Here is a 25,369-nt window from a genome sequence, read left to right on the forward strand (position 1 = left end):
TGACGATGTATCATGTGCGCATAACATATTTCAACAGATTTGTGCCTAACCAAACACTATTAGTGCTGCATTAACATTCCCGGCTTGAAAATGAACTTGCTAGTTTGAAAGTAGTCACAGGTTTAACAAAACACAATAGTGACGGAATTACAAGGAATAATTTGTAATATACACCGTTGGTTGCTGGTGCGGTTTGCCACAAACGATAACGTGAATGAGAGACACGTGCCCCAAATGTCAAAGCGTCTTAAATATACTCTGAATATCGGAGCGAATCTTTTCTTTTTGTGAGATTGTCAGTTGATTTATGTCGGATTAACATTACTCACCAGAAGCATTAATACGTCGGTGGAGGGCTATTACGAGTAGGGGGAGGAAGACGAGAAGGGTACAAAGAAAGATAAGGGTATAAATGTGTCGTCAGCATCGAGGCCATTATGATGGAAAATCGACTAATGACCAGAGATGAAGCCGTTTGTAACCGTCTTCTAGGAAGATTCTGTGGATCCACTTGAGCTGATAATGTGAAAGAACAGGAAACCGACTTCAGTCTGCCCGCACGTGTATCTGATCTCTTCTCCTTGCCAACACGTGTCTGCTTTCTTCGCTTCCGCTAGCTCGATCGGTAGCTGAAAAGGAAGTTGGAGAGGTGATTCTTACACTTTTTCGCATACTGTCAAGCGTATCCTGTCCCTTACATCTCACAGACGACAAATGCTTCCCTCCGCGAGGAATAACTCAACTGGTATAGCGTTTTGAGCAAAAAGCAAATTTCTGAAAGCTGCATCGCTTACGACACATAGTTTCGAAGGGAAAATTCCATATGGTGCAGTACAATAGGGCTACGAGAAATTTTATTAGAGAGATGGTTTCATGGGAGCCGTTCACGAAACCTTAGCCATTTTCAAGTGGAAAATATGTGTTACCGTGTGTGAGATTTTTAATTTCTGCATGTGAATAAAAGAGAGAGAGAAGAGTCTAGAAAACACGAAATTCAGGGTAAAATGTTTGAGAGGAAGGGAAATTTAAGTGCGTACTCCCGTGTTCCTTCAGTTCGTTTCAGTAATTAGCACCTACTTTCACAAACGCACACACACACACACACACACACACACACACACACACACACACAGCTACTTCTACGAAGTTCCGAGCAACGGCACAGAAAGTAGGGCAATGAATATTTAATTGGCTGAAACACATTACGAGAAATGTTACGCGAAACATTGCACCCATTGTGCATTAATTTAGAGCCGTATGCTTTGAGTGCAGAAGGAGTAGGTTTCGGTAAACCAAGTTAAAGATGTCGTAGGAAAATTAAGTAAATTGCAAGAAAAACTGTATGGGTCACGACGAAAAGAGACGAGAATCCAAAAGTACAAGCTACGTACAGTCACGTTAACATAAATGTTCATGGAAAACAAATTCGCCACAGCTGTAAAATACTTTATTGACTGAAGTCTTGTAGACAAAAGTCGCTATGCACTACCACGGTTTCGTTGTGCATCTGAAACCTAACAGTAGCAGGACATCACTGCTAGATTTAAGATACACCTGACGATGAGGCTGATAAACCTTGATAATGCATAGAGTTCCGTCGTTATAGACTAATTGTTAGTAGGATATTTTACAAATGTGGCGGGTTTGTTTACCACGAACTTGTTGCAGAGCAGCTGTGAATGTCCATTTTACTGATGTGGTATCACTCATCGCACACTGAAATCATATACGCATGACTTCCACCTAATGTACTAAGATGGCTTTATTGTTATAGACTGTATGCATTCTCGGTGGTAATTTTAGGGCAAGAGGAATTATCGCAAGCCGCAACTGAAAGTTTTTCGCAGCCACAATTTGAGATGTTATTCGACGGTCCGCCAACAATAGATGTTGTTAGGGCAAGGACATGACGCCCTACTACTGCTAGAGAGCCCGAGTACATTCGGTCCTAACCTTGGAAATTCACGAAAGTGTGGAGATCATTAACACCTACATCCTAGCGAAGGCTTGGTATCTGGCTCAAGTTCTCCAGTGCCCAAACAAGTAGCACACATATAGTGATTAAACACACGACATATTGGATGTTATGGAGGAGCCACATCTTCAAGGTCTCTTTGCAAACTTGCACCGTGACTCTTGTAGATGGTGGACTGCGGTTGACAGACTTCCACGCCAAATGTGCGGCGCTCTTCGTCAAACGCACAAAAGCTGTGATTGAAAAACGTTCATTCAGTCAACAGCAACATTATTTCGTAAATTATGCCACATTCACTGGATGCCCCATCCAGATCACCGGCATTCCCTGTGCGCTGAACTTCGTGCGTCGGTTTTACCTCGACACCAGCCACCTTCTGCCTAGTGCCCTGAAAAGCAACAGAGTCAGTAACATCGCTACCGCACTTCGTGGATCTCCAGTTCGAAGTAAATGGTAATTGCGACTACCACAACACAAGTGGAACACTGTGTGCCAAAATCTAGACTCCAAGGTTCGATGTGCGAGTGCGTGTACAAGGTCGTCAATCGCACTATTCCTACAAACTCCAAACTCTATTCAGTTCACCTACGCGATCAACTGACTGCGATATGTGTGCGGAAGAGGACACAATTGAACATAGCTTTGTATGCCGCAGATTTCGCATAGACTGGGACACTGTACGAGACATGCTGCGATTAATGAAGTATGAATAACATTACAGTGTCAGACGCCATCATACCACAATGGAAACCCTATCCCAAAAGAAAGGAAAATTCTACGACTGGGATTGTGGGACACATAGTTCACGCAATTTTCCCCAAAAAGTTTGATAAATTGCATTTTCAGAAATATTTGTGGAATGAACTCGGTAAGGAACAAACACGGAGGAAATATAGCGACACATTTGCAGATTTACTGGCGATATCGTTGCAAAAACGTATGGTGATATGGGGCCATAATTTACCTTTCTTTTTGTGCTCTCTTTGCTCTTCATTTAATGAGATTACTTGATTAACTGTGCTCTCAGAAGTCCACATTTAGTTTTCTATGCTCCATGTGCTGTAATTTTTTGTTATGTAATACATTATTAGGAGAGCACTAACAGACGTAGACAACTTTGTCTCAAGAGTGTTCTGGACTTGCTTGGTGCAGTGCACAGTTGCTTGTGTACTGGGGGTGTTCTGTGTTTCACTATGGATTAAGCCAGTGTTTCGCTTCCCGAAGCTGTAGAACGTTGCTGTCAACTACAAAACAGTGGCTTCAGCTGTTGTTGTTGTTGTTGTTGTTGTGGTCTTCAGTCCTGAGACTGGTTTGATGCAGCTCTCCACGCTACTCTATCCTGTGCAAGCTTCTTCATCTCCCAGTACGTACTGCAGCATACATCCCTCTGAATCTGCTTAGTGTATTCATCTCTTGGTCTCCCTCTACGATTTTTACCCTCGACGCTGCCCTCCAATACTAAATTGGTGATCCCTTGATGCCTCAGAACATGTCCTACCAACCGATCCCTTCTTCTAGTCAAGTTGTGCCACAAACTCCTCTTTTCCCCAGTCCTATTCAGTACCTCCTCATTAGTTATGTGATCTACCCATCTAATCTTCAGCATTCTTCTGTAGCATCACATTTCGAAAGCTTCTATTCTCTTCCTGTCCAAACTAGTTATCGTCCATGTTTCACTTCCATACATGGCTACACTCCATACATATACTTTCAGAAACGACTCCCTGTCACTTAAATCTATACTCGATGTTAACAAATTTCTCTTCTCCAGAAACGCTTTCCTTGTCATTGCCAGTCTACATTTTATATCCTCTCTACTTCGACCATCATCAGTTATTTTGCTCCCCAAATAGCAAAACACCTTTACTACTTTAAGTGTCTCATTTCCTAATCTAATTCCCTCAGCATCACCCGACTTAATTCGACTACATTCCATTATGCTCGTTTTGCTTTTGTTGATGTTCGTCTTATATCCTCCTTTCAAGACACTGTCCATTCCATTCAACTGCTCTTCCAAGTTCTTTGCTGTCTCTGACAGAATTACAAAGTCATCGGCAAACCTCAAAGTTTTTATTTAATCTCCATGGATTTTAATACCTACTCCGATTTTTTTTTGTTTCCTTTACTGCTTGCTCAATATACAGATTGAACAACATCGGGGAGAGGCTACAACCCTGTCTCACTCCCTTCACAACCACTACTTCCCTTTCATGTCCCTCGACTCTTATAACTGCCATCTGGTTTCTACACAAATTGTAAATAGCCTTTCGCTCCCTATATTTTTCCCCTGGCACCTTCAGAATTTGAAAGAGAGTATTCCAGTCAACATTGTCAAAAGCTTTCTCTAAATCTACAAATGCTAGAAACGTAGGTTTGCCTTTTCTTAATCTAGCGTCTAAAATATGCCGTAGGGTCAGTATTGCCTCACGTGTTCCCATATTTCTACAGAATCCAAACTGATCTTCCCCAAGGATGGCTTCTACCAGTTTTTCCATTCGTCTGTAAAGAATTCGAGTTAGTATTTTGCAGCTGTGACTTATTAAACTGATTGTTCGGTAATTTTCACATCTGTCAACGCCTGCTTTCTTTGGGATTGGAATTATTATATTCTTCTTGAAGTCTGAGGGTATTTCGCCTGTCTCACACATTTTGCTCACCAGATGGTAGAGATTTGTCAGGACTGGCTCTCCCGAGGCTGTCAGTAGTTTTTATGGAATGTTGTCTACTCCCGGGGTCTTGTTTCGACTTGGGTCTCTCAGTGCTCCATCAAACTCTTCACGCAGTATCATATCCCCCATTTCATCATCTACATCCTCTTCCATTTCTATAACGTTGCCCTCAAGTACATCGCCCTTGTATAGACCCTCTATATACTCCTTCCACCTTTCTGCTTTCCCTTCTTTGCTTAGAACTGGTTTTCCATCTGAGCTCTTGATATTCATACAAGTCGTTCTCTTTTCTCCAAAGGTCTCTTTAATTTCCCTGTAGGCGGTATCTATCTCCTACTGAGATAAGCCTCTACATCCTTACATTTGTCCTCTAGCCATCCCTGCTTAGCCATTTTGCACTTCCTGTCGATCTCATTTTTGAGACGTTGGTAATCCTTTTTGCCGGCTTCATTTACTGAATTTTTATATTTTCTCCTTTCGTCAATTAAATTCAATACTTCTTCTGCCACCCAAGGATTTCTACTAGCCCTCGTCTGTTTACCTACTTGATCCTCTGCTGCCTTCACTACTTCATCCCCCAAAGCTACCCACTCTTCTTCTACTGTATTTCTTTCCCCCATTCTTGTCAATTGTTCCCTTATGCTCTCCCTGAAACTCTGTACAACCTCTGGTTTAGTCAGTTTATCCAGGTCCCATCTCCTTAAATTCCCACCTTTTTGCAGTTTCTTCAGTTTTAATCTACAGTTCATAACCAATAGATTGTAGTCAGAGTCCACATTTGCCCCTGGAAATGTCTTACAATTTAAAACCTGGTTCCTAAATATCTGTCTTACCATTATATAATCTATCTGATACCTTTTAGTATCTCCAGGCTTCTTCCATGTATACAACCTTCTTTCATGATTCTTGAACCAAGTGTTAGCTGTGATTAAGTTGTGCTCTGTGCAAAATTCCACCAGGCGGCTTCCTCTTTCATTTCTTACCCCCAATCCATATTCACCTACTACGTTTCCTTCTCTCTCTTTTCTTACTACCGAATTCCAGTCACCCATGACTATTAAATTTTCGTCTCCCTTCACTATCTGAACAATTTCTTTTATTTCATCATACAATTCTTCAATTTCTTCGTCATCTGCAGAGCTAGTTGGCATATAGACTTGTACAACTGTCATAGGCGTGGGCTTCGTGTCTATCTTGGCCACAACAATGCGATCGCTGTGCTGTTTGTAGTGGCTTACCCGCATTCCTATTGTTTTATTCATTATTAAACCTACTCCTGCATTACCCCTATTTGATTTTGTATTTATAACCCTGTATTCACCTGACCAAAAGTCTTGTTCCTCCTGCCACCGAACTTCACTAATTCCTACTATATCCAACTTTAACCTATCCATTTCCCTCTTTAAATTTTCTAACCTACCTGCCCGATTAAGGGATCTGACATTCCACGCTCCGATCCGTAGAAAGCCAGTTTTCTTTCTCCGGATAACGACGTCCTCCTGAGTAGTCCTCGCCCGGAGATCCGAATGGGGGACTATTTTACCTACGGAATATTTTACCCAAGAGGACGCCATCATCATTTATCCATACAGTAGAGCTGCATGCCCTCGGGAAAAATTACGGCCGTAGTTTCCCCTTGCTTTCATCCGTTCGCAGTACCATCACAGCAAGGCCGTTTTGGTTAGTGTTATAAGGCCAGATCAGTCAATCATCCAGACTGTTGCCCCTGCAACTACTGAAAAGGCTGCTGCTCCTCTTCAGGAACCATACGTTTGTCTTGCCTCTCAACAGATACCCCTCCGTTGTGGTTGCACCTACGGTACGGCTATCTGCATCGCTGAGACACGCAAGCCTCCCCACCAACGGAAAGGTCTTCAGTTAACTACAGTTAATTACAGTTACAGATGTTGCAGGAGCAGATACTGTTCTCGTTAGTGCAGATCGCAGTAGTTTTGCGTCGGGGTTCGTCGGTTGACACATCGTTTAATGAGTTGGGAAGTCTGTCTAAGGCATTTACAACAGCAGTTCCAAGATTTCCAGATAAAATTATCAGAGTAGCTACGTATATCGATTATATTGATGTGTTGTTTCTTCCGGAACTTCAATGTCTTAGGTGATCGCGGTACCTTGTCGTCCTCTAGTTTAGCATTTATTTCGAAGACATGACTTTTGGAAGTATATCTTGCGTTCCACCAGCGATTGATGCTTGGTTGCTGAAATAAGAATTGCTTTGTTTGTGTCTGTATTGTAAGCGTACAAGCTGCTGTCGAAATTTTTGCTTATTTCTTTCCGAGTCATGGGGTGGCAACAGTAGTATTTTCATAATCACGTCTGTCGGCAGATGTAGTTATCGCGTTAACACAGTCTTCGGAAATTTCATTGACAGCTGTGTAGAACTTCAGTTAGCTCCGGTTAGCTGATGTCTCGCTGGTCTCTTACCACCTTGAGCGCAACAGCGTGCCACTTCGACAAACCGTCTTGTTTTGTAACCTTGGCAGTGGCCTCCACAGTCATCCTAGAATTTGCGACTTGCCACAAGACACAGCACGGCTAACCCGACAGTCTATCAACGAAGTCGAACTTGGCACCAAGTAGTTAAAGTTCGCTTCGCCATCAACAGATTAAGTGAGTGATAATTCTTCGTACAGTCATTCACTCTTTCCTACAGGCCATTATCTTAAAATTATTGAGTTCCAGCTAATAGCGAATGAGCTGTTTGTATGGTCTGGATCACAGTGGTACTTTCTGTCCCGATATCGATGCTGACAGACTATTCCTTCTGAGGACCAACAGTCAGTGCGAGTACAAGCAGGCGGTATTACCCGCAGTTTCTTATATACACTTTATCCCCAGAAAACTCTGAGGATACATCACCATGTACATCGCCAGTCCATTTCTGCAGTTTGCGTGCCTCATTGTGGCGCACACGCTTCTCCATACGTCGGCGGCATGCAGTCTGTCACTGCTGAGGCCAAAGTTGCTGGTGTAACAAACATCGTCGGTATGTTATTGTGTTCCAATACTACCAATAAGCGTCCTCAGTTCACTGCACAGTTGTTTTCAGCTTTTGTGATTAGAACCACATTTTCAGTACTCTTACATTACCGTTACATCATACAGAAAATGGTGAGAAGGAGGGAATGTTTAGTAAATTCGAGTATCTCACGTAAACAGATGTCTCAGCGTCATCGTCGGGTAAACTGCGTTGACTCGTGTCTGGGTTCACACACAAGGACATTATGGATATCAGCGGGAGGGGGGGGGGGGGGGGGGGGATGGCTGTCGCCCTGTTGTGTATCCCAGACGACGTAAGAAGGTTCACAGAATACACGTGTGGTCGTTGCTGTGTCACTGCAGAAGGTACGTTGATAACAATGGCACCTGTGGTACCCGCCATCTCTCAGCCACCGACCGACAGCGGCGGACGTCAACACGCTCCACGCTGTTGCAAAGGCAACACACGCGGACCGGGCATATAGATTCGCCAACCGGCAGCGTAGTCCATTTCGAGATGACCAATAGAGGGCCGATGTCGCGAGATGGAAGCGAGGCTCCACTCGGCCCCTGGCGCCACCACACGCCGTTTTCCCGGACTACCAGGACGATATACAGGGTGAAAAGTATTTCAACCGACAAACTCTGGGAGGTTGTAGGGGACATCAAAACAAATATTTTTTCCCCAGTGTAATTTTTTCCTATGAGGAATATTTAAACCGATAGAGGAAGATTTCTTTGGTGGCAAATTAATTAAACCAACAAACACTTTTTTATGACCAAGAGGCGACACATTAACACAACCCAATTTCAATTACAGTAGATTTTCAAAAATGCCTCAATTAACACGTAAACAAAGGTTAAACCGTCGGATCATGTTCTGTGTGACACGGGCAAAAACCCCAGGAGTATCCTGAATTGTTCCTGCTGCTGCTACTATCCGGGCAACCAGATCTTCTTCTGATGCAACAGGAGTTGCATAAATAAGGTTGTGCATTTCTCCCCACACAAAAAATTCCAGAGGGGAAATATCTGGGGATCGAGCAGGCCATGGTACAGGACCACCTCTGCCAATCCACGTTTCTGGGAACCGTCGGTCCAGGAATCGACGCACACGACGACTGAAATGTGCCGGCGCCCCGTCATGTTGGAACCGTATACGTTGTCTTGTAGAGAGCGGGACGTCTTCCAGCAATTTTGGCAATGCTCTGGCGAGAAAATTGTAATAGTGCCTGCCATTTAATGGCCTAGTTTGCAGATACAGCCCAATTAAACAGTCCTCAACCACACCGACCCTCACATTAACGAAGAACCGCACTTGATGAGCGCTAATAACTGAGCCATGTGGTTTATCCTCACTCCAAACATGCTAATTGTGCATGTTGAAGACTCCATCACGCCCGAACGCTGCTTCATAGGTAAAGAACACAGAAGATGTAAATGTAGGATCCATTTCACACTGTTCCAAGTACCACCGCGAAAATTGTGCTCTGGGTGGGTAATTAACTGGTTCCAGGTTGTGGACACGCTGCAAGTGAAATGGACATAAAAACTGCTCTAGAAGGACTGTTCTTAAATTCGTCTGATTCGTCTCCATGTTACGTGCAATTGCACGAATGCTGATTGCATCGTACAGCCAGTCCTATGCCTGCCTTCGCTCGTACTTGTGACAGAACGTACTAGGAACCCAGTGGAACTTAGGATACTGTCTCAACCATCTCGGGCGCGAACTGGACTGCCCTGGACTTGTGTAATTGCTATGGATTGTGAAGTGCTGTTGTGAACCAGTACCGTTATGAATAAATTATTTAAGTATTTGGGTATTATCGTGCTATACTGATATAACATAATGACACCGTGATAATTCATTGTGACGTAACTACGAGAAAGGACAGGCGATGTGTTTGGATCGCGTTGTTGCCTCCATTAGAAATGCCGTGTTTGGAATGGTGTTTACAGATTTCATGTAGAAATAAGAGTTCTATAATTAATTAAAATAAAACAAACTATATCTGTTACATATGTAGTCAAGGAGAAGTTAAATTTCCCTTCAATTCGTTACTCAGAGTGTGCAGTTCCCTTTCGCGACTGACGTAATGCTGCCATATCGAAGACTGGTAGCCGCAAATGACGCAACGAGTATCGCGGAAGAACTGATAAGTCTTCCAGTATAGCGCGATATGCATGTCCGCCAACGTCCAGTCAGTTTCCTCTGGCAGGATGAGGGAATCCTAAACTCGGGAAATGCACCGTAACTTAAATATATTTATAACACTTTATAATACTTCTTAGTGGATACCACTCCTGGAAAGTCAGCTGTCACAGAAAATAAATTTCAAAACTATGTATTTCCTTCTTCAGGAAATGGAATAACAGGACAGCTACCCTAATATGGAGTGCTAAGAGACGTGTGGTACAGTGATTTAGGAGGGTAGTAATCTTCCTCTAATTCCTTTGTGAAAGAGAAGGGATTCATTTTAGTACTGTGATCCGGTGTTTATACGTGGAATACCTATAAAAGTAAAAAGTAACTTTGTCAGCAGCATCGCACGACACTGATATTATTTAATTAATGCCATAAGGTTTAATTTTTTCTTTATTGCGGAAAAGAATTCAGTAGAAATTGGTACAGGTCAAACGAAACTACACTGGGCTTAATCTTATCCCGTTAGTACTCATATGAATATGTGTGCAGTAAATATGAGGCTTGAAGATGACCATCTTCTCACTCGTTGAAACAATGCAAGCTTCTGCATCTGCATACATACTCCACTAACCTCCGAGTGGTGCACGCGGGAGGGTACATTGTACAAGTACTAGTCAATTCCTTTCCTGTTTCAATCGCAAACAGTGCGAAGAAAAAATGTCTATATGCCTCCGTACGAACCCTAATTTCTCTTATCTTGGAGTTTCTTACGTGAAACGTTCGTCTGTGGCAGCAGAATCTTCTGCAGTCAGCTTCGAATGGCGTTCTATAAATTTTGCCAATAGTGTTCCTCGAAGAGACCGTGGCCTTCCCTCCAGGGATTCACGTTTGACTTCCCGAAGCATCTCCTTAATACTGGTGTATTGTTTGAACCTTCTTCCGGTAGCCGATCTTGCAGCTTGCTTACACACTGCTTCAGTGTCTTGATAATCCGATGCGGTGCACTCTAGTTGTAGACAAGAAATGGGCCGCACTAGTGCTCTACACGCGGTCTCTTTCATAGATGGACCATTTTCCTAAAAATCTTTCATCGCCTTGCCTGCTACAATGATAACATGCTCGTTCTAGTTCTTATCGCTTTGCAACGTTTCGCCTAGATATTTAATCAACGAGAATGTATCAAGCCGCACACTACCAAAGCTGTCTTCGGAAATTACGAGTTTGTTTTCCCTATCCATCTTTATTTCCTTACAGCTTTCTACATTTAGAGATATCTGTCATTCCTTATACCAACTAGAAAGTTTGTCAGAGTCATCTTGTATCCTCGTACGGTCACTTAACCACCATATCTTCTCGTACGCGATAGCATCTTCAGCAAACAAACGCAGATTGCTGCTCGTTCTGCCTACCAGATCATTTCTGTGCGGTATATAAAAAACAACAGCGATCCTGTCACACTTCCCTAGGGCTCTCCTGACGACACCCTTTTCTCTGATGAACACTCGCAGTCGAGGACAGTGTACTGTGTTATGTTACTTAAGAAGTCTTCGAGCCACTTGCGTATCTGGGAACCAATTCCGTACGCTCTATTCTTCCTTAATAGTGAGAAGTGTCAAGTGCCTTTCCGAAATCTAGGAATATGGAATCTGCCTGTTGCCTATCATCCAGAGTTCGCAGAATATCATGCACCGTGAGAACAAATGATGATATTTCCAAAAACATTTCAGGCAGATATTGCCTACAGAAAACATAAAACAGTACAATAGATTCGTATTGTTCCTCAAATCTCTGCTCATTAAACGCAAAACGTTTAATATGTACAACATGTATAGTTTTTCACGAAAGTATCACCTGCTAGGTATCACAGAGACGTACTCGGAGCGGCCGTTACTCACAAAATTATTTTGGCATCCAAATGGTTTCATATTAATGAAACGTTCTGCAGATGTTAATGACCTAGGATTAATACAATACTCAATCCTGGAAATAATGGATGAGAATACTTTTAAGGTATGATCTGGATAGCTGCTATGACCTAATAGCCGACTACACTTAAGAATATCTGAAAGATTTTGTTGGAATACCCAGGACTTTTTTAACTCACTGGAACAAGTCGACACTGGATATATCAAATAACACATACGTATTTAATCGTAATTCAACTATAATTTGCTGCTGTGTCCTGCGCCGATGCCAATGAACGTGGCGTTGAGTGACCAACGTGAGGCTTCATTGCAACTCTTTGAACGTTGCGTTTGGCAGTAGTTGAAAACATGACACCATAGTCACGAAGACTACCGATGTGTGCCGATATGTTTCGAGCAGAACTAGGGAGTAAAGTGGCACTGCTACTGGGATGATAGCGTCTTTTTTATATTAAATCTTGACTGAAGTTTCTCATGTTGAGAAAACGGAAGGAGCGATCTGTTTTACTTAATAAAAACTTTCTAAAACCAAGATCGCATAAAAATATCTTTATTTACAAACAACCGGTTTCGACAGACTGGCATATTTAGGTATTCAAAAATTTTTGATAGAAAATGTGTTCATTTTGCGTTGGACGTAAAGCGAAACTGCATGTAGAGGAAATTTAGTACATTATGTAGAGGTTTGTCATAAGTAGAACATTCAAAATGAAATAGCACATTGTTCACTTGCCATGTCCAAACACGTGGCGCTCGGCAGATGGTTGTATTCTTTATGACGTGACAATTATCTGTTGAGTACTGCAGACATGGACATGGCCCATGTGTACAAGATGCTCTTTGATTTTAAATGTTTTATTTAAGATAAATATTTATATAATACGCCACATTTTACCTACATGATGGCATGAGGTCCAACTCAAAATGAACCCTTTTCTAATATAAAATTTTTAAGACCGGAAGATGACAGAAGTGTGTGTCGAAACCGTTTGTTCGTAAATAAACAAATTTTTATGCGACAATGGCTTTAGAAAATTTTTACCAAATATTAAATCTTGTGGTTTTGTTGCCTTGATTATAAGATGTTTTGTTTCAAAAACCTGAATTTCAGAATGGGTTTTTGTGAAAAATGATCTCTCATTGTAAATTTCAGCGCTAGTTTTCAAAAATCGAAACTTATGATTCATGACTTGGTGGGAAGGGTGTGGGGGATGTAGGGTTAAGGGTGATGTATAGCTGAAGAGGCGATGTATAGCTGAATAGGCCCCAAAAAATTTTGAAAATGATCCACTTTTTTAAAGTCTATAAGTAAGGAATAAATTCAATTCATTTACACTTTAAGTAACATATTTTCCTGAGTCTTACGTAATCTGAAATCGAAGCTTACTCGGCTCCCCAAAAGAATACAGTAGTTCCCACAGAGTGCTATAGATACTGTAGAGCTAATATAAGCCTGTCATGTGACCATCACTGTTGACGTAAGTGATAGCAGAGTAATGGTTTTCACATGGCAATAGGCATTGTGATATCAAAGCAGTAAGTAGGAGAAGAGATGCGGTGTAATGGCAGAAAGAAGCTAGCACGTTTGGACGTTTCCATGTCCACAACAAGATTTAAATTATTCGACTTGGTGATGTACAGTGCGGACTGTCGAATTTTTCTACAAGGAATCACGTACCACTCGCACCAGTTATCATCGTGTAAGAGCATTGGTGGTGATAAGATGCAGACCGGGACCGCAGTCCAGTATCGTGCTCTGTCAATGGCATTCAGATTTAAACAAGAAAGAAACTGAACATTGAATATAACCTCATCTCAGTCAGCTTACGAATGAACATTTCGATGGGGAACCGCATGGAAGGGTATCTTGGGTTCGGGTACCTCGAAAATGGGCCAAAGAACATACTTGCTGGACAGTAATTAGTGAAGTGTAGTTTGGTATGACGAGTCACTCTTTTGACTTTCTTTTTTCAAAAGATGTATGGAGTCGAATGCAGGGTTGGGCCAGTGAGACTATTAGCCCGTTAGTGTGAGGAGAGTTTAGTTCAGGCCTGAGTTGGTTCTGTAACGTTTTGTGTTGATTTTCCTACCATGACTTAGTCCCACATATTCCGGTTATCATGCACATGAACTTTGATATGAATTACAACATTTTCGTGACCAATTGTGGCCCTTTTTTACACGTCTACATGAGAGTATATTGTGGACACTCCCAATACATCAAGGAAGACTGGTATGCTCCGTACGCTATATACGTGGCGCTTCCGTAGCCGCATACTCAATTTCTGTCAGGAATTTTTAAAAGACCGAGTTTTCGTGGTACATTCTGCCTTGTCGGACACATGTATCCAGGGAAACGGTGTCCCTCATGGCCCTGTCCTGAGCGTCGTCCTCTTTGCTATCGCTATTCACCCTCTGATGGCCCGTCTCCCTCAGGGCATCCCTGGATCCTTTTTCGTTGACGTTTTTGCGATCTTTTCCAGTTCTCCATGGCATTGTCTCCTGTAGCAGCATCCTCAGCAATGTCTCGGTCGTCTTTAATCATGGAGCATCGGCAATGGCTTTTGTATACCGTTTGTATGAATTTCTACCGGCGCAGTTGGTTTCTTCTACCTTCATTAAATCTTTGCCTTTTTGCTCTTCCGTTCGTTGAAATTAAGAAATTCCTGGGGCTCATGCTCGATAGGAGAGTTTTTGGTCTTCCCATGTGCCTTACCTGGCCGCCAGCTGTACGCGGTCCTTCTATGTCCTACCTACGTGTCCTGAGCGGTACTTCCTGGGGAGTGGATCGGACCGCCGTCTTTCGTTTGTACCGGTCCCCTGTCCGATAGAAACTAGACTACGGGTGTTTCGTTTATGCATCTGCACCTCCGTCCCTCTTACGCCGCCTCAGTACTATCCACCATCATGGCATCCGTTTGGCCACCGGCGCCTTTTACCCCAGCCCGGTAAAGAGTCTGTATGCAGAAGCTGCCGAACTACCGCCATCATAACGCCATGACTTTCTCCTCAGCAGATCCGCATGCGTTTGTCTGTCATGCCTGGCCAACCATCCATGCTTCCTTCTTCGATGACACCTTTTTTATCACCAGTATGCGTCGCGTCCCCCTTCTATTACGGAGTTCGCTTTCGGCTCTTGATCCGGCTGCTCAACTTCACGCCACTTGCCACTTTCGCGATGTACGTGAACCACCTTGGTCTCGTGCGGCGGCCCTTATTCGTCCTGGCGTTCATTCGCTTCCTAAAGGCGGGTCCACACAGAGCGCGCCGCGCCGCGCCGCGCCGCGCTGCGCAAGACGGCTCTGCGCGCTCAGTGTGGACGGCGAACCGCGCTGGCGCCGACGGCGCACTCCTCTCTGTCACAGGTGTGCGCGGGGTGCAGCAGCGCGGCGCGGCGCGCTCAGTGTGAACCCGCCCTTAGGACACCACTCCGGCTTTGATCTGTCGCCATAAATTTCACGACCTTCGCACGGAAGTTCGCGATACTACTTTTGTGTACAGTGATGGCTATCAGACTGACCGAGGTGTCGGGTGTGCCTTCGTCATTGGCACCAACGATTTTCGGTATGGGATTCCGGAACACTGCTCAGTATTTACAGCAGAGCGCCCTATATCAGGCCATGCAGTACAGCCGGCGACACAGGCTTCTCAATTCGTCATTTGCTCGGACTCTCTGAGTGTCCTACAGAGCCTCTGTCCCTTAGTACAAAGCGTCCAGGAAAGCTGTCACTTGCTCACTATTGATGGATCTACTGTGATGTTTATCTGCATTCCTGGTCACGTTGGTCTGCTGCTGCTGCTGCCAAGGCTGCAGTCCTCGTATCTTGGCGCGTTAGTACTTCCATGCCCTCCGACGATCTCTCTGTTACCATCTGTCAGCAGGTGGTGTCCCTTTGCCATCACCACTGGTCCTCCCTTCATGGGAGCAGGCTCCGGGGAATTAAGCCTCTCCCAGCGGTTTGGACAACTTCCCCTCGGTCATCTTGCCGTGAGGCGATCATTTTAGCTGGGTCGCGTATTGGGCAGGTCTTTTTAGTGGTGATCCCCCACCACTTTGTGCTCATTGTCCTCAGCCCTTGATAGTTTGCAATTTCCTGACGGAATGCTCCTTTTTTTAACCACTTACGTACTCATTTATGTTTCCCGTCTGAGTTATCATCCTTTTTAGCGAACTGCGAGCGGGCTGTCGACCGCGTTTTAATTTTTACCAGTCGTAGCAATATAGCGAAGGACATTTAATCCTTAGTTCAGGACCTCCGTTTCTCCATGGCGTATTTTATGGACCTATCTCAAAATCTCTTTTTTTAGCTGTCTTTCCTTCCGTCTTTTGGGCTTAACGTGTAGCCGTTTTTAAATCTTTGTTTTCGTGTTCTACGGTTCTGACATTGACGCATATGCCCTAGTAGTTTTTGTGGCCTAAAAGAAAATAAAACCAAGCCACTAAATGAAGACCTGTGTGCACAGGACTGCACACACATTTTCCTGATTTGACAAACACTCAGGCATCCTGTCTATCCCAGGCTTGACAGCTCAGTCCTCGATCTCAATATCACAGATAATGTATGAGACATTTCTGAACAAAGGCCGAAACACAGAACTCTCTATCTCCATAATCTGCTAGCTATATAGGATTCAGTCATCAATGCGAGACTTGCGTATGACATAGCTGAAGAAACCCTCTCAGTGTCTTTGTCACCTTGTTGACTCACTATGCTAGGGATGGTGTTACACGGCGTCAGCACAATGTCTCCTGAAGGGGACTCATTATATGTCCTGTTTGCTGGAACTCATTAAAGAGAGTGGTTTGAAGATTGTAGCTTGGCAAAAGATATTTGACCATTTGACGCGGTATGGGAGGTAAATAAAACGAATGATGTATCATTCTTACGACAATACGGGTGGCATATGAAGTAGTCGACTGACATCATCGACTTTGACAAAGGGCAGATTGTTACGGCTTGGCGTCTTGGAAACGATTAAGGCGTTGTGCTGCTAGCGTGAAGGATTGAAGCCACCAATCGGCGACAAGGCGCAGGAGGTCCACACCTCATCACAGAATGTCCGGTAAATCATGACAGGTTGCGATCTGCGGCAGGTCTGACAGAGTACTGTGCTGGTGCAGGCGCGAGTGTTCCGAGCGCATCGTTCAGTACATATTTCAGAAAATGGACCTCTGTAGGAGTCGACCTCGACTTGCTCCACGTTGACCAAACGACATCACCAATTAAGAGTTTGCGGTGGACTCTGGATCACTGGACTATGGGCCATGGTAACGTGTCCTTTGGCCGAATGAATCACGTTTCCGCTTCCTATCCTTCCCTAAGAGGATGGGGCAGATGACCCTGCCGTTTGGCCGTTTGGTACACAGCTCCGGGCTCCAACCACTCATAAATAGGCCTTCTACACACTACAATATAATGTTGAGAAATTTTTTTTATGTAACCCTTGTCTACAGACAATCAACCAGTTTTGTATATAGAGAATTCAGTGACGTTGCTTATCTATAGACACACTTTTCCAACAAAATCACAGAACTTTTGACTTCCGTCCGAGATGGAAGACGTGAGACAAGTTGCTCGATACGTGGAACAGAATATCAGGGGTGTGCCAGCTTAAAATCTGCGGTGAGAACTTATTCACTGACAACGGAACTGTCAAAGTGATCCAATAAAGAATTTTTTAAAAACCTGTAGGAAATCAGGAAAATCTTTAAGTTTATAGTTGTGATGATACACGACTCAGTTATAGAAAGCTTCAAGTAAAACACTAGTAGCTAGAAATGAAGCTTCCGCTCCAGGTTATAACGAAGCTAAAGACAGATTAATGATCCTAGTTTGCAGCAATGCCTCCGCAGATCAAAATTGCCGCCGTTGTTAATTAGTAAGTCTCCCAGACCAAGAGCGTTCAGAAGTATACAGTTGTCGGCCTTACTAGATGTGTATAAAGACTAGTTGAAAGGAGTGGTGACACATTAAAGCTACAAACAAAACAGAAATATTTAACAAGCAAAAATCTACGCGAGTTAATCCTTACTCTAGACAACGCAGGACGTCATCCCGAAACTAAATAGTGGAGACATTTTACACAATATCTTAACTCCCAATACTACTAGCCTCGTCCAAGCAATGGACCAAAGAACGCTGGCATGTTTGAAAAAAATCTATCGGCGTAAGTTTTCGCAATCATTTCTGTGCCCACAGAAATTGAGCTTCATATGGAAGCTGTCATGGAAAAAAATTAACTTCGGAGGATGTTGTCTATTGGGCTGCCGATGCTGGGGATCATTTACAATTAGAAACACTAAGAACCTCTTGCGAAATTCTCTTAGAGGAACATAACGAGAGAGAAGAAAAATGTAAGCATCAATGACACTCTATCACAAGAAACGGAAAACGAACAGTTGTTATATCTTGTTCGACATCTTTCTGGCGTAACGTTGCACACAACAGAAAATGCAAATGTCGTTGTTTCAAGTCGATGAGTCTGAAGTGACTGACAGATGTTGATATTAGCGAAATGAATTATGGTGATAAAACGGTGGCATTATAATTAGAGCTGTGCTACATGGAGCAACAGAAGACACACTACCTGACGTTGCTCTTCTACGAAGATGATTGAACTACGATGCTAAGAACATAAATTCAAAAAACAATAAAAAGAGCTACTGAACCTTTTTCCGAGAATAAAGTATGTGCATTAGTAACAGTTGTACAATAGCTTATGTAATTCATATATGTTTACAGGCTATTGTTGGAGTATCTGGAAATGAAATGTGTGGGAAGTCTTATGGGACTTAACTGCTAAGGTCATCAGTCCCTAAGCTTACACCCTACTTAGCCTTAATTATCCTAAAGACAAACACACACACCCATGCCCGAGGGAGGTCTCGAACCTCCGCCGGGACGAGCTGCACTGTCCATGACTGCAGCGCCCTAGACCGCTCAGCTAATCCCGCGCGGCGTTTGAGTAGAACATTATATTTCTAAAACAAACTCTAAGGAATACGTTAACTGATCAAATAAAACTGTTTGGTTTAATAATATTGTGAACGTCAAGATCTGAATCAATTTTTAAATGAAAGGTCCCCCGTAATTCGTGTTCTCCCGAATTCGAGGTCTAATAGGTCCAAATCACCTCAATTACTGAGGTTTAACTGTAACCTGTAGCACACTCCTCGTAAAATCATCGACATAGAATCACTAGCTTCTGGAGATCGTCCAGAGCATTGCAGGGTTAAAGTTTCTGAACAGTCTGACATATGTTGAGATACAGCCACTTCATATAGCACCCAAATAAACCAAAACTTATCGACACATCAATAACACTTTAATGGCGTAATTGCTGATTTGTAAAAGTTCTTTGTCGAAGAATATCAAGCACTGAAAAATTGCACAACGAAAGCAGGAATTGAAATTACGTTTTCTCTGTTCACTTTGAGATGTCTTGGGCAGCAATGTTCGTCATGAAATCGACTAGATTTTGACTAATGTTCACTTTTATGGAGAGGACTTCACTTTGAGTCTCGCACAGAAAACGCAGTCGTAATATCGGTGTAACGGTGGGACACGGATAACCAATGATGGCGACCAACGTAACTTGTTCATCTCAGCGTTATAATACAATTAGGAGGCCAACATTCCTTATTAAGAAACGATGGATAAGTGCTGACATCACGATTCCACAGTTTGATAAACAAAGGATGTTTTGCTGTGTACTGTAATGCGTCCTGTCCTTGAAAAAATAACGCTGTACTCTCTCTCTCTCTCTCTCTCTCTCTCTCTCTCTCACACACACACACACACACACACACACACAGAGAGAGAGAGAGAGAGAGAGAGAGTTTCACTATAGCGCTACGTTTATCTGAAATAAAAGTGGGTACAACGTTGGTTGATGCCACAGTGGTAACACCAGATCCCGTCAGGTGACCGAAGTTAACCACTGTCGGGCTTGGCTACCTCTTGGATGGGTTACCGTCCGGGTCTGCCGAGCACTGTTGGCAAGCGGGTTGCACTCAGCCCATGTGATGCAAATTGAAGACCTGCTTGATTGAGAGGTATCGGCACCGATCGCTAAAACCGACAACGGCCTGCAGAATGGTGTGCTGACCACATGCCCCAACGTTTCCGCATCCGGTGACGCCTAAGGTTTGTGAGGCCCACGAAGAATACAGGCCTTGGCCTGATCGTCACAGCACGTTACACTACAGGTCTTACAACTGTCAGCAGCCGTCCTTAGTGGAGAGGGAGTAACTAATTAAGAAGAGTTTAATAATTATTGACTGGATTTTTAGACACATGCAAGATCTCGATAGCACAGGACAAAATTAAGAGCTTCAGAGGGTATATTCCTAATTAAATATTTCCCTTGGGCTTTGCACGGATCCAAGCGTTCACGAAATATGGCGGACAAGCTGACTACTGTGACAAGTTCGTAGCAGGGCCTGTGTATCTCGATGGCCCCTTGAGAGCTGAGGATTACACGGCGACCGGTCCATACCGTTGAGCCATTAAGGCCTGTTCATGTTAGTTTACATGTCGAACAGTTACGTATTTGTGGCTGAGAAGAGAAACTCCCTATCGAACCCCACCGAAGAGAAACTCCCCATCGAACCCCACAGAAGAGAAACTCCCCATCGAACCAGACTCAGATTTAGTGGTAATATAGCCCAGTGGACAGCCCGTCAGAAACTGCACACAGACCAAGCATGAAAACAGGAAAACGGCGTACTGAACAGTTGAAAAAAGCAAAAGAGAAGCAGTAAACCGTCTAAGAAGCAGAAGTGGGATAAAGAGCAGCCTACAATAGCAGCGGCATCGTGGGTGAGTGGTCATGGAGTTGGACTGCCATGCGGGCTAGCCCTTTTGAAAACTCACTCCTACCATTTATTTTTTCCCACAACATTATGAACTGTTCGTCCTCTACTTTAAATGTTTGTTCTTTTTCTGTAGTCCTTGCAGTTTTAATATTATACGTTGGTCATAGAATATGAGTCACACGGTAAGAATATGTTACCGTCGCAAGGAAATGTGATGAATAGTGACAGCAGGCGATATACCACACAAATGTCTCACAGAAATGAAAACAACAAATAAACGGGTGTGAACTGTGTTACAACAAAGGAATTCAGGAGTCAAGACTTCCAAAATGGAAGGCAACTTCGAAACCGTGAAAAACATTTGCTTTGGCAGAGCACAGAGAAACTATGTGATTGGGAAACTGTTGCGTTCATTTGTTGCAATTTATGTGACAAACTATTATGTATTCATCATTTCCTTGGGAGTGATCACAATCATACGAACACCTATTTCGGGCAAGGAGGCATAAAATGGCTTTGAGAACTATGGGACTCAACATCTGAGGTCATCAGTTCCCTAGAACTTCGAACTACTTAAACCTAACTAACCTAAGGACATCACACACATCCATACCCGAGGCAGGATTCGAACTGCGACCGTAGCAGTCACGCGGTTCCGGACTGAAGTGCCTAGAACCGCACGGCCACCGCGGCCGTCAAGGAGGTATATCCCACTCACTTAACAGTCACAGAAATTTGGTGCGTCGATAAGAGATTCCTACCGAATGACACACGTACTGTCACTAATGGCGTGTATGAACACTAACATGTTTTCCGGTGAAGGATTCGGTTGACTTGTCAACGAACGTTAGCGGTTCCCATTCGAAAGCCAATTTCTTCGTCTGTTAATAGGGTAGTTCTACAGAATCAACTTACAATTCGCTGTTGCAAACGGACGCTACACCACGACACAGACACAAATTTGAATAAAGCGAACAGTCCAGAAAAAAAAAAAAAAAATGGCACGAGGGAGATTCGAACATGGCTCACCCCCATGGAAGTTCTACACCGTAACCATTTTTTTCGTGTCTCCTTCTGTTCGTTGTTGTTCACTGCATTTTTTCACGGCCGACGTTCTACGACTCCCGTTCAGGCTCATTGTTGAACCGTTCTCTCAATTTTGTTATGACAGACAGCAGTTAACTGTCTACTTAACCACAACGCCACTTGTATGTCCGGCTGCTCTACATTACACTTCCTGTTCTTAGAGCATTCACTGTTTCTATTTTGCATATTTTTCGCAGTCCAGTACACTTTCTACCTGTTTTCTTGCTGGATCTTTGTTCCTTTTCTGACGTGCTGTCCTCTGGGCCCTAACAACACCTTGTAAGTAAGGTAAAGTAGTAGGTGGAGGAAGACACTTTAAACACCAGTGCAGATTCGTTCCATAAAGTTTTGTGTTCACTAATTTTGAAATATTTAGCGTGGGTGTGGATTTGTTACTTGCTTAATTCCACATTGTCGAGAACCAAGATTTTATTTCTCGTGCTTCTCAGGATTCCGAGGATTACGTCACACATTCTTGATACAATGAACGCCGCAGCAGATACAGGAGCAGCCTGGTTGTCTGATGGCCGTATGACACCAACCAGCGCATAGCCGTCGTCACTAGGTTTTGCAACTCCGAAATATTATTTATGCAGCCTAGCAAAATTAGAGGCACCCGGGAGAACGGAGACAGCCTATGATGGCAAATCTGGTGGAGAAAAGCCTGAAGTAAGTTATTAAACATTATAGACTTTTGACCGCCCAGCTGACAACCTAATGTTACCCTCTTAGAGAGTATACTAGTAGGAAGAGCGACAGTTTCAAATCCACGCAGACTCTAGAAAAAGTATTATTCATTTATACGTGTATGCTATTTGGTAAGTTGTTGCTTGAGCCATCCAAGGGCCCTCTGTGATCTCACTTGGAGCAACTGCAGCTCATGTAGACACAGGTTCTGTGGGATGTACTGTAATTTTATATTTTGTTGTTCTCCTGCCCTTCGGAAATTAAAGATATGTAAATGTCATTAATTTCATTGTCCTAGGTGACAGACTCGTACAAGCACTGATCCAAAGTAACGGTCCTAAAACTTATTTCGCTCCCTGTTACCAGCTTGTTATTTGTACAACCTGGTCCTATCATCATGAATTCGTCCTTGCTGTATATGACTTTCCATTGCTCATATTAAAAACAGCTATGTGAGGAAGCAACTATAATATGCAGGTGAATACTTTATGCAAATGTTTGGTGGCAGATAACTACACTACTGGAAATTGAAATAAGAACACCGTGAATTCATTGTCCCAGGAAGGGGAAACTGTATTGACACATTCCTGGGGTCAGATACATCACATGATCACACTGACAGAACAACAGGCACATAGACACAGGCAACAGAGCATGCACAATGTCGGCACTAGTACAGTGTATATCCACCTTTCGCACCAATGCAGGCTGCTATTCTCCCATGGAGACGATCGTAGAGATGCTGGATGTAGTCCTGTGGAACGGCTTGCCATGCCATTTCCACCTGGCGCCTCAGTTGGACCAACGATCGTGCTGGACGTGCAGACCGCGTGAGACGACGCTTCATCCAGTCCCAAACATGCTCAATGGGGGACAGATCCGGAGATCTTGCTGGCCAGGGTAGTTGACTTACACCTTCTAGAGCACGTTGGGTGGCACGGGATACATGCGGACGTGCATTGTCCTGTTGGAACAGCAAGTTCCCTTGCCGGTCTAGGAATGGTAGAACGATGGGTTCGATGACGGTTTGGATGTACCGTGCACTATTCAGTGTCCCCTCGACGATCACCAGTGGTGTACGGCCAGTGTAGGAGATCGCTCCCCACACCATGATGCCGGGTGTTGGCCCTGTGTGCCTCGGTCGTATGCAGTCCTGATTGTGGCGCTCACCTGCACGGCGCCAAACACGCATACGACCATCATTGGCACCAAGGCAGAAGCGACTCTCATCGCTGAAGACGACACGTCTCCATTCGTCCCTCCATTCACGCCTGTCGCGACACCACTGGAGGCGGGCTGCACGATGTTGGGGCGTGAGCGGAAGACGGCCTAACGGTGTGCGGGACCGTAGCCCAGCTTCATGGAGACGGTTGCGAATGGTCCTCGCCGATACCCCAGAAGCAACAGTGTCCCAAATTTGCTGGGAAGTGGCGGTGCGGTCCCCTACGGCACTGCGTAGGATCCTACGGTCTTGGCGTGCATCCGTGCGTCGCCGCGGTCCGGTCCCAGGTCGACGAGCACGTGCACCTTCCGCCGACCACTGGCGACAACATCGATGTACTGTGGAGACCTCACGCCCCACGTGTTGAGCAGTTCGGCGGTACGTCCACCCGGCCTCCCGCATGCCCACTATACGCCCTCGCTCAAAGTCCGTCAGCTGCACATACGGTTCACGTCCACGCTGTCGCGGCATGCTACCAGTGTTAAAGACTGCGATGGAGCTCCGTATGCCACGGCAAACTGGCTGACACTGACGGCGGCGGTGCACAAATGCTGCGCAGCTAGCGCCATTCGACGGCCAACACCGCGGTTCCTGGTGTGTCCGCTGTGCCGTGCGTGTGATCATTGCTTGTACAGCCCTCTCGCAGTGTCCGGAGCAAGTATGGTGGGTCTGACACACCGGTGTCAATGTGTTCTTTTTTTCCATTTCCAGGAGTGTAATTATCTACTTAAATAGTGATTTACGGAATCTAAGTATCAGTATCAATCTTTTCTGTTTTGTTTTTTACATACGTAACAAAAATTGAGGGAGGTAACCGTGTGCTTTCTTAACTTTTAAGACATAATTCTCTTGCTAGATTTTCTGGATACAATACAAATTTAGTTTACTTCACATGAGATTTGGAGTTCGGTCGTTAGCATGAAGCTTAAAGGTGTAATTTGCAGGAAGCTCCGCAGGTAAGGTAGAGGTGTATGCTGTAGAAGCAAAACTATCATGAAATAGGCAAGTGTTACGAACTAGGATAAAGTCAGAACCATATGTTACGTCGCAGCCTTTAATTAAATTATTCTAATACTGCAAATATAACTGATATCTAAATTAAAATCTTCTGCGGAAAGGTAGTTACATAACAACAAGATATTTTGACAATTGCAAATATGCTGAGGGAGGGACAGTGTCGGAACGGTGTAGCATAGTCTTTGAGCTAAATTGCAGTATTATAAACAACTGACTGCCGGTTTCAAGAAGAAACTTAAAATTAGTACAGTTTCGTTTCCGCTGCGGGCAGGATACGTTATAAGCAGTGCTCCCACAGGCTAGCTGGTTAGGAAATTAAATTTTCGTTTACGTAAGAGAACAAGCTGAAACAGTATTCAGAGTTTCGGATGATAAAATGCAAATTGTATTTCTCTTACCTGTAAAGATCACTGTGCTATAACGTCGCAGGAGTTCGCGTGTTCTAATGAACAGGGAATGATTCTTCCCCACACAGTGACACTTTGCAAAGCTGTGTTCTCCATAACACAACTCACCACTTACCTCAGACTTTGATGAGACGAAGTGGTTTTCCTCGTTCAATCTGCAAACAAAAATTAATATTCGTTAGAAGAAGAGTTTTTCACAGTCGATGGTTACGCAGATTATATTGGTTGCTATGAAAATCAATTCATACAAAGTGAGATATTACGTATGAGATCATAAAATGTTTCCTAAATTTACCAAATATAATAGATGAGAGATCAGGTTCGTAGTACTCTGAATTACTTTTAACGATTGATGCAAACATTACTCTTTTCACACCGTTGGAAACAGTTCCGTGACATGTGATCTGAGCTACAAATGTTCAA

The 25,369-nt window shown here is 43.8% G+C and overlaps 1 long non-coding RNA gene across 1 annotated transcript in view; it reads right to left on the reverse strand.

Moving 5' to 3' along the window:
* LOC124548590 overlaps positions 1 to 25,369 on the reverse strand; it is a 533,556-nt gene that overhangs the window by 384,850 nt on the left and 123,337 nt on the right. Inside the window, exon 2 of the long non-coding RNA XR_006967708.1 lies at positions 25,062 to 25,101. This is a non-coding gene — a long non-coding RNA (uncharacterized LOC124548590). The remainder of the gene's footprint in view (positions 1 to 25,061; positions 25,102 to 25,369) is intronic.

The sequence above is a fragment of the Schistocerca americana genome, chromosome 1 (assembly GCF_021461395.2).
Source record: "Schistocerca americana isolate TAMUIC-IGC-003095 chromosome 1, iqSchAmer2.1, whole genome shotgun sequence".
Taxonomy (NCBI): Eukaryota; Metazoa; Arthropoda; class Insecta; order Orthoptera; family Acrididae; genus Schistocerca; species Schistocerca americana.